The following is an 11401-nucleotide window of genomic DNA, read 5'->3' on the forward strand; positions in this document are numbered from 1 at the left end:
TACTCCCTCGGGTACAAGTGGTTGAGAATCAAAGAAGTTATGTGCACGCGCCTCTGTGCATGCCCCCTCTGATGATGACGTGATCACACACTAATCACACACCCCAGTGGTTAAAACCGTGCTGACCCACATTTAGCATCACTTAATTAAAGCTTGCGTGCGTGTGCATGAGCATAGCTGCAAAGGTTCTGATGTCTGAGCAGGTACATTAGTTTGTGTCTAATTACATGTCTTTGTGATGGTGAGCGTATGTGTGTTTGAGCTCGGATTTTGATGATCTCCTCCTACCCCCTCTAGGCCAGCATGAGCCTTTTTTGACCCACATCAGGAAAATTAACATCACACTCAAATGTCTGTTAGGGCAGATATAGGGTCCTTTCACCATCTTTCCTCTCATTCTGCTGTTCCGAACTCTCCCTTTTTAGCTGACAGGAAAATCTAGCAATGTTGAATACATCACACAGGCTTTTGTATGCATGCAAAGTCCTATCTAGAGTTTATTTGCACATAAATTGGTCCATAAACTTTGCTAAGAAGTTGTGTTTTTCAGCCATAAAAAAACAAAAGCACCCTATTTAACAGCCAGAGACAGTTGGGCTTATATTGTCATGGTTGCCAGTTTGAATCCCCAGATCTGCAGCAATATCAGTCCCCTACCCTACCAACTCACCAAACTGCACTTGAACAAGTCACCGTTCCATTAGTACTGCTCTGGGGCCAACCTTAGAAGACTGAGGTTCTCTGGGCTGTATCTGTGTGTGTGTGTGTGTGTGTGTGTGTGTGTGTGTGTGTGTGTGTGTGTGTGTGTGTGTGTGTGTGTGTGTGTGTGTGTGTGTGTGTGTGTGTGTGTGGGTGTGTGTGTGTGTGTTTGGATAAAAGCCGTTGCAGCTACTCTCACAGGGATAATGTAATTAGGAATGTTCTCTCTCTCAACTTGCCTTGTAAATGAAAACAGCTCTGTATCAAAAAGTGAACACATTGGATGCAGCTGTGCTAGAGTATAGAGGATTGTACCACCTCTAACACTGAAAAGATTTTTTTCCTTGAATCACAGAATGTGAAAGAAACCTGAATTGAGAGACATAGACCTCCTTGTCATTGTGAGAGAGATAATTGTGACTGAATCATCAATCTCTTTGTATCTAAAATTGACTGGTTTGAGCCATTTTCAAAATGACGAGGCAAAGATAAACGACTTCATTCACAGACAGGTGGAGATTGAACGATATAGACTAAATCTAAGCACCAACAGGGCAGTATAATTCCTATTTACATACTTTATTGAGCAATTCGAATGAACACAATTTCCATATAAATGTGAGAAAAAAAAAACAGGTGAGGAAATTGCCTTTTTTGTTTGTGACGTGGTCTACATGGGTAAGAATCAACAACATGCACAGACAGATGCTGGGGAGATACCAAATGACTTAAAGTTAAAACACACCACACACACACACACACACACACACACACACACACACACACACACACACACACACACCACATGTAATAAGATGATCTCCCAATGAAAAGCAAGCAGGACATGAAAGCTTTACAAATGGTCGCCAAAACAACAGCTGTAATGCGACAGGCAGACATTTGTTCCACTAATTACTGAGGGAGATTGTCTAATACAGCCGGATCAAGGCTTAGATAGATTTATGTTATCAGGCCATACGCTCGCTCGCACACGCACACACACACACACACACACAAACGCACGCACATGTACTCACACACACACACAGTCTGTTGTCCATCATCCCTTGCCTTGGCCCTCACACCTTGACAGCTGTCAGTGATTTTGACATGCAAGATCACAGAATAAAGGGATTACACTGATCTGTGGAGAAAAGGCATGTTCCCAGCCAATATCTCCGAGGGCTTTCACATCAAGTAAACAACGGGGGGTTATGCGAAAACTCAATTCAAGAAACAAGAATACATGTTTTTTTGATTTCTCATAATGGTATTTAACTTCGCAGATAGTCTTGTCTATGAAATTTCTGCTCCCAACCTAAAACATTGATGAGAATACATTAATGGAATTTTATCTGTGGTGCTCCCAGGATTGAAAAATTACTTTAAAAAAATTCAACTTCACTGTCAACCGTTTTTAATGGAACTTCTTTTTACCAAAGAAATAGCATGAAACCATTGACAGCATGTTTAATGGAATATCTAGGCAACACTGGTAAGAGATGTTGCCTTTCTTTAAAGCAGCACAAATCAATATTGTTAAACAATGGATGACGTGACTATGTGTAATGTGAAAGGGGTTGCTCATAGTGCCAAACCATAGACTTTACATACAGTGCATGTGATGAACTACAAACCAATCAACAGACAAAAAAAATTATTGGACGATTTTGCCAAAACTCTAAATACGTTGAATGCCCACAATTTGTTTGATTTTATGTTATGGCCAGTGCCAATGTTTATGAAATTCTTGCACTCTGCAATATCAGATCTTTGCAAATAAGCCATGTTTACACCTTCAACAAAATTAATGTCATTTATTTATCTGTATTAGAAGCACTCTCTTTCAGCTCTGTTTTTGGTCTCCACCAACTCCTGAAGAACACTAGAGTACTGTGAGAGTGAACCACACAGTTAAGTTGTAGGCCGTACCGCTTCTATGTAGGTTGATCACTACAAGCAACCCCTTTCACACTGCAATTTGAAACATTATTGCTATAAAGATGTGGTTTGTAGCTGCTCTAAGATTGATGAAAGATCACAGATACCGTCAATAAATAAATGAACTATGGGTAAGGTATGGTTAGGGTTTCTTCCTCGAGGTTATGTTATTGTTTGGGCTTGGCTACTAAAAAGCTTAGTTAAGGAGAGTGTATGTTTTAGGTTGGGCCACAAAGACTTGGTTTAGGTTGCAATCATGGTTGTAGGAATGAGAACATTACAATATGTGTATCATTACAAACCTACACAAACTTCATTCTAATGCATGAAAGCTGGCCTTGCTACCTGCACATCCCCAACCCACGCCTCACACCCTTCCTATCTGGCTTTTTACAGGGGACAATACTTCCTGCATTGGCTGTAAATGTAGGCATTGGACATATTTTATGATTTTCTTTCAATATGGACATAATTGCAACAATCCTGTCCTGATGAGCTATCAACTCATCTTGGCAGTTCTACACTGCTTTAATGAGCATTTTAACGTTGTTCGGGTTTTCTAACCTGCAACTTGGTTCTCATCAAATCAAAAAGAAAGCAACTAGTTGGTGAAAACATTGATGAGAAAACATTTTGCAGCCAAAGAGTGGGATACTTCCTCATGAGTTGGTGACCAAAACATAAAAAAGGAGCTGTTGGATTTACAGTCGACCACACACCTGACTCCAAATGAATCATAACGCTGTTCTTAGCAATATAAACTTTATAAGGTGATTATATGTCCAGTGTTGTGTTATTAAACAAAATTCTATCCATTTAGATTCTATTGGGGTGATAGAAGCCCCAGAGATGGATATCTTTAAAATTGGAAAATCATTTTTTTTTGTGATGTGGTAAACGGATCCTTTAATACTATGTGCTTTGATTTTCTCTATTTGGACACATTAATATAAAAAAAAGATGCAGGCACATGCCTGCAGACAACAAGGTGCTAACAACAATCAAGGCAATGGTGTCTCCCTCTTCCTGGATATCCCCTGATGCATTATCATCTGTGATTTCTCAGAAACTCCATTACTATTGCAGAAGGGTATAGTGCTTGTGCACCACAATCAATACTCTTCCATTAAGGTGATGAACGGTCTGTTTCCCCAACCTTCTGCAGTCAAGACAAATTCTCAGGACCTACTGATCCAAATCAGTCAATGTTGGCATGACAGCACTACACCCAGGCAATGTGAAGAGTAAAGAAAGTTGCTGACTGGGGAAGTCTGATCAACGCTTCCATCCCCACTGGTTCACTCCTCCTTCAACGCTTGTGTAATTGAATTTACCTTAACAGAAGTCAATTTCTACAGAGACATTCATTTCTCAAATGTAGAGTGAGGGATGCATTTTCATCTGAGAGTAAGATATTGTCTTCAAGATAATTTCTAAAACTAAATTTGAATTGAGAAGTCTGGTAAATAAAGCATTCTAGTCTAATATTCAGTTTTTTTTCCGAACTCAAATTGATTAGTGTTGGATAAAAGTGCATTTTTTTCTTCTTTCTTTACATGAAAGAAATACAAAATTTTGGTTTCGAAGGCAGAAAATGTAAAGGTTTGATTTTCACCCCGTTCTGACATCAACAAGGCGGCACGGTAACCGTCTTTGCACCTGTGGAAATGAAAAGTAAGTAACATGCCAAGAGAACATATTTCCCCACTGTATTTTCAGTAAGCATTAGGATAACTGTTTATCAGCGTAAAAAACACACACACACCGCACACCACACACACACTACACACACACAACACACAGCACACACACACACACACACACACACACACACCACACACACACACCAACACCACACACACACAGTTCTTGTAGAAGAAATGCAAAGTCATCCTTTAGGAAAAAGAAATTAGCTTGCTATTTTTTTTTTCCAGAGATAGACATGTTGTGAAAACCTTGGCAAAGGCAGCGCTGTGTTAATTAAATAAAGTCAATGTTGTTAGCGCACTCGAGAAACTATTTGCTTTCAATTTAACAGCTGACATCTTCTACTATCCTTTGGTAATCTGGAGAGAAATGCACAGTGGCAAAGCAATTGCTGGGTGACTGACAGGTTGGCGGCCGAGCCTGTCAGTTTAGCTAAGCCAACAAAGCAAATTCTGCATTATGTTCAAACAAACATCACATTTTGCCTGTGGAAAGAATGGTGTGTCAGTGTTGGTGAGGAGTGGTGATGACTGCTAAAAGATCCACACTGCACCATTGAATCAATCAAAAATAAATGTATGATCATATAAAGGTTATGAATGTAATAAAACAAAGAAAAGTAGAACATCCTTGCATTAAAGCTGGAACCAGAGAGTGTAAAGCACTTTTGTAAGATAAATAACTTAAACCAATAATGATCTGTTAATCAACCAACGTTTCAGCAGTAGGTCAGGCTTTTTTACATAAATCTGACTCTTGGAAGTTCTCAAACTTTGTTAAAGTACATTACAAAAATTGTTGGAGTACTCCCTTACAACCCCCCCTGAGCTGACACTGGTGAACCTCCAAAGCCCTGCTGTAAAACACAGTTTCAAAGTCATAAACGCTACTTTGCATTTTGCAAGACCACATGGAACAGACAGATTGACATCACGATTAAGGATTATTCAATTAACTAGTTCTGGCTAGTGTCAGATGATCTGAATAAAAACAACAGCCACTCTCACTCTCTCCAACCGTATTAATGGAAGTAAAACGCTGTGGTGTCACACTGCCGATATGCCGTATATTGTAGTCGACATAAGCAACAGCTTGCTCGCTGTGACCCTGAGTGCTGATTGTTTATTTCCAGAAACTAAAAATGTTGGGTTCCTACAACTGGAGTCACCTTTCAAACTAAATGCAACAACGACCCCCCCAAAGCAGTAAAATTGCTTTCTGTAAAAGAAGGTGAGTCCAGTTTAGGAAATGTCCTTCAGCCACCCCTGACAAACAGGCCATACCATTTTACCGCATTGTTGCTCTGAGGACACAGCAACTGCAAACAAGGATTATAATCAACAGTTACAACCTCCACAACTGCCCTCTGTCTGTTACTGTTTGCACAATACTTATATGATTCAACTGCTATACCATGAGGGGGGATTATTCATGTATTGTTTTTTCCTATTCCCCAAAACCTGTTCTAGCTGATGTGATTGTGCAACTGATTGCAGACTTTACGTAACTGGAAAAACAGCAAGCCAACCACGATACTAAGAAGCGTTGTGTTTGTTTTGTAAACACTTAACAAGCCATTGACATTTATCTGTGTTCATTAAGTAGCTTAATTCTGTAACTCGGTGGCCCCCATGATAGATGTTATGTCCCAGTAATAAAATGCCTGGCTAGAGTAGCTGTGGCTGTAAAAGAGTCTGGTGGTCTTTATATCCACAGTCATGCTGCCCTCTTTTGATTCCATTTGATAATACATAAAAGCCATTGAATTTAGCATCAATACTCATAAGCCACAATCAAAGCTTCCGTAATTTGTCGACGCCCCTGACCTCCTCCCACCCGGTCAGGTGAACGTTTCTTCTTGACCTCGACCACTTTGGTTTGTGAAAACTAAATCAAGCCAGATTTTCATGAAATCTATTGGGAAGATTAATGGTTGGATATATACTAATGGTTTTGTGATACCTGGACCTTTCATCCAGCACCACCCAAAACTTACTGTGCACATTCATGTGTGTGATTGTCAGCCCAGAAGTAAATGCATGTGTGTATGTTGCATTCAGATGTTGTTTGACTTTGACAGCTTGGTCACAGCTGCTGCACCTGTAAAGTGTAATTTTTTATTCAGAGTAGAATGAAGTCTCTGATGACTCCTAATAACTTCTTATGTCATATTCAATATCTCCAGTGCAGAGACTTACTTTTTGTGTTTAGGAGCAGAGAAAGGCGGTGTTTCAAGGACGTCTTCCATGCGATTGTTGGCCTTTCCCTAAGCTTTTTAAACCAGCATGGAGTTCCCATGTCTTTGTACAATAAATCCATGAGTATGAATCCATAAAACAAGTTACACAATGTTTGACATCTCCGCATTGCCAGAAGCTTTGTTATTCAGCCTGGAACTGCAGTGTCATTTCAAAAACATTGCGCCATTATTTAGGAACGATATATCCACTGTTACTGTTTGCCCCGGCCATCTTGAATCCCAGAATTTTGTCAGGTGAGTGTGTCGACCAATCAGAGGCTTTTTTCCTGACTATAGTCTTCTTCTTTGGTGTTTTATCCACAACGTTGGAGATGCTGGCACTGTTACTGTGTTACTTCGCTGCTACAGACACTAAACATGGAACAAACAATCCAAAATAATGATATACAGCAAAAATGTTACATTCTCAGAGCTTCTGGCCATTCAGACAGCCCTGAATGTGTAAATGAGTGTGATTTGGCCTTCTGATGTCTCAAAGCAGACAGGAAATGCATTGGAGAGGGCACAACTAACTTTTTGGATAAATGCGTTACACATTTCTGTAAGATTCAATTTCTGTTTAGATGTTCTTTTGTATTTGATGTCATATAACAATTTACACATTTTAGTGTCATCCCTGCAGCATTCATATCCTGATAGCCCAGGTTGGCTTGAAATCAATTATGTCGATAGCTTAATTATGTGCATCACAGGGTTGAGGTTTACAAGCATTATTACACAAGGAAACCAGGTGATTGGAAAAAGGGCTTGGACCTCATAGCGATAGCTAAATCATCATGCTTCCATCACACAAGTGCATTGTAGGTTGCAGTAAACATTTGCCTTCTCCACGAACAAAATCTCTTCACTATTTTGTGGCAGATATATGTATTTATATCAGCTTTATTGCTTAAGTTGGGGGAAAAACATGGTATTTGTTTAGCTGCTTTCTGAATGGTCAAGTAAGGTTGTTGTACAAAACACTCCATATTATATTAGCTATTTTATAGACTGTAGTAGTAGTAACATTGTAGGTATAGTATTGGATTTTAACCTGGACTATTGGTTTAAATCCATTATCCAGTGCTAATGCAATGGATGATTTATTTTTTTCCAGATATTTTGTTTCACTTAACTGTTTAGCTGTTTGTTGTAATTCAGCATATAACAGCCAGAGGTTTTAATGTTCTGGGTACAGTAATCAGCATCAGGTGCTTCTTATCAAACTGTTAATCTTATGTAGTCAGAGTTTCTGTGTGGACTAAGTTTTTCAGGAACATTTCCACGCTGAAAATAAATACTGAATATTTGTATTTGTGTGGCATGAAAACACACACAGATATTGATTATTAGCACAAATTACTGATTTTCAGTGAAAGCAGCTTATAAACAAGGAAAAGTCTATTTGTATCAGTCTAACCCTGAAAGACAGGACAACCATAAACTTACACAAGAAACTGGCTCATGGATTTTTCATTTCAGGTAATTGCCTCTCTAGCCCCATCTAGTGGGAAGGTCATAACATGACATGGTAGCTGCTTTGTGTTGTCAAGTTCAGCACTAACTTACATACAGTATAGGAAAGACAAGTGCCAATGATATGCTGCACTATGTTGAGTTAAATTGTAATGTACATTAAAAATGTACACCGTTTTAGTTGTCTGTCATATTGTTTAGAGTAGTGGTTCTAAACCTGTTGGGATGCCTCCAGTGGGTCTCACACACACACACACCACACACACACACACCACACACACACACACACACACACACACACACACACACACACACACACACACACCACACACACACACACACACACACCAAAGAACTTAAATAAAATGAGAATTTCAAGCAAAATAATTATTTTGTCCCCAAAAATGTATGTTTGTATGGGATTTATGCAAGCACACAAACACCCTGACACTAACCTTTGAACATGGGGTTTAGTAATTAGTAATATATATTTTTTTCCGACACTGACTTACTTCAAAGACAGACCATGCAACTGTTGCTGAGTTGTGGAAATTACTGGTTAATACCACAATTTACCTTCATTTCCCATGATTCTCTTAAGTCAGTTGCTTAACAGACATCATCAGTAGTGGACCTGACTGAGACTGGGATGACCAGGACCACAAGCAGGGAACAACAAACATGTCTACTGGGAAGTGCGGCATGTTTAGCTACTTCTTACTTATCTGATACAACCAAATTCTTACGACATGTTAAAACTTGGCGTGACAATAGCATGAGTAGTAAAGAGTTACATAGTCAAATGGATTACAACAGCATCAGTTGCACAGCAATATTTTGTACGTTAAGTTTGCTGACTTTAACTTAGCTTAGCCACCATAAGCAACTGGTCATATCAGACCAAGTATGGCTGTGGAAGTGGATGAATTGAGCAATGGTGCATTTTATTCCTTATAAAGTAAACTTAAATTCTCACTTTAAAGTAACGGCACTGTGTGTGTGTGTATGTATGCGGTACATATACAGTATATATTAGTATGGTTATGACATCACAACTGTGTGAATGTAAAACAACCAATATTTATTAAATGTATTATATAACATGTTCAGAATTATGCATAGTTAGTGGTATGAATGCATTAAGAACATCACAAAACAAGTGAACACTCCAGCGCACTGATCTTTAAAATAGATTTTATTTACCATTTTGTAATTCAACAGTTTACGATATACAGCTGACAGGACTAAGACATTGCAATGGATTTGGCCCTAAACACGAAGAACAGACATGGTTAGATAGATAGACAGATAGATATGATAGAGGATACCAGAAGAACTGTGTTCTCTTTTCTCATTTGTGCTTTTCCTCTCCACTCCTCCCATGGAACAATTTACATTGGCATAGCAACAACATAGCATACTGTATGTCCACTGACACTTGGACAGTTTCTTTCAGCCAGACCACTGAAAATAAGACATTATTTACCAAACGTGTTTTCTTTTTTCAAAATGAAAGTATGACTCATTATTCTTATAAGTTTTTTTACCTGTTGTTTTACAAAACAAAAACAAATGATGTCTTTAAAGTGCTGAAACATACGATTATGTTTACATGAGCAGTAGTAAGAAATTCAAGAGGTAATGTTCTGCAATTGACAGAGAACCACAGAAACAAGGTAAAATCCCAGTTTTGTTTTTTAGTACAGTAGAGCAGTTGTGCTGTGAATTTTGTGTACAAAAGTGGTCCAATGCTTCACATAGTTCACGTTCTTCAACATCAGTGACTTTCTCCACAGCCACTTCGGTGGTAGTAGGCATATTAGTAAATGAAGAAATGGGCCAATTACTAACTATTCTCAATCTCCTTTTTTTTTTGTTTTTTTGGAAGACTAAATTGGTCTTAGTCTTTTGGTAGCCACATAATTGAAGGTTTACTTTACCAACAAGAGAAATAAATCAAAACATAATGGTAACTGGACCCTTGCCAGATACATATATGTGATATAATTGTCTTAATTGTCCACATGAAACAACCTTATGTTCCAGTATAATGCATCAGAGCAGCACAAGAATGAAAATGCTATTCTTGGCGGCAGTGTACATTTGGTGTTTTGATCTTTTTCTTTTACATTTTGTAACACCTATACAGAAAAAGCCAAATTTCTTTTGTCAAGGGCCACAGAATATTAAGAGTAAAGAGTGATGTACAACTGTTGGCATTGTACTGTGTAAAATATAGCTTTAGGTTCATGTGTTACTGTCACACATCTATCATTCTGTCATGTAACTGCAGCCACCATCTACACCAGCGCTCACTGAAAAAAACAAAACAACAACCATTCTTTTGTAGTTCAAGTTTCAATCCAAAGATTTTTGTTTGGAAATGCTTTTTAAACCTAACTGGCATTTTTCAATGAATACTTTAAAAACAATCCAGAAAAGTAGTGTCATTTAACATTGGATAAACAATGAGTAAAATTTGATAATACTATAAGTAGTTTTCCTTCACTTCTTTTAGTACAAAATGTTTTTTCTCCCTTAAAAGACTATATTATTAGCAGAGTAAGACTTGGCTAGTTCTGATAGGTTAGAGGTACATTGACATCAATACTGACACTACGCCTGCTCTACATGCAGGCTCAGCAGTAAGAGCTAATCCACTACACACAGTACACAATACACCTGACGTCGTCTACATTACACTACAAGAAAAATGACAAATCAAAAACAAAATAAAACGATACCCGCCCACCCCTGACACGCAAGAACACACTTACCCACCCTCGAAATAAAAGCAAAGTTCAACGCACACATACACACAGTCCGATTATATATTTTTTTTACAATACTGTACAACGGGAGGAAGAGTTGTGGGGAGATGGCGAGGGTTGGGCTATATAGAGAGATAGCATGGTAACATGGTGGCTAAGCTTCACTTACTACAGCATAAATGCACAAGACAAGCAACTACAAACAGGAAATGGTCTGAGCTACAAGCTGTCCCAATTTAGAGAACAACAACTTCATATTCAACCTTTTCAGCGAACAAAACTTCATTTTTTGAGAAAGTGTAACGTTCCTTGGATCAGAGTTTCTACTCAAAAGAAGCAACACAATTTATTTAGATTAGTAGATGGAGATAGTGTATTGCTTCTCGAGCACCTGGTTTTGCAGTAATTTAATTAAAAATAAACACTTTTACAAAATACATTGGTATTAGGAATGATACTACAAAAATGATTTAGGAATAAACCTAAACCAGAAGGTAAAAACAGACCGCTAACTACCAACCAAAGCTACAATTCTCCATCTATATCAATAACCAGTATATGTTTCTAT

Source organism: Etheostoma spectabile, chromosome 12 (genome assembly GCF_008692095.1).
Source record: "Etheostoma spectabile isolate EspeVRDwgs_2016 chromosome 12, UIUC_Espe_1.0, whole genome shotgun sequence".
NCBI lineage: Eukaryota > Metazoa > Chordata > Actinopteri > Perciformes > Percidae > Etheostoma > Etheostoma spectabile.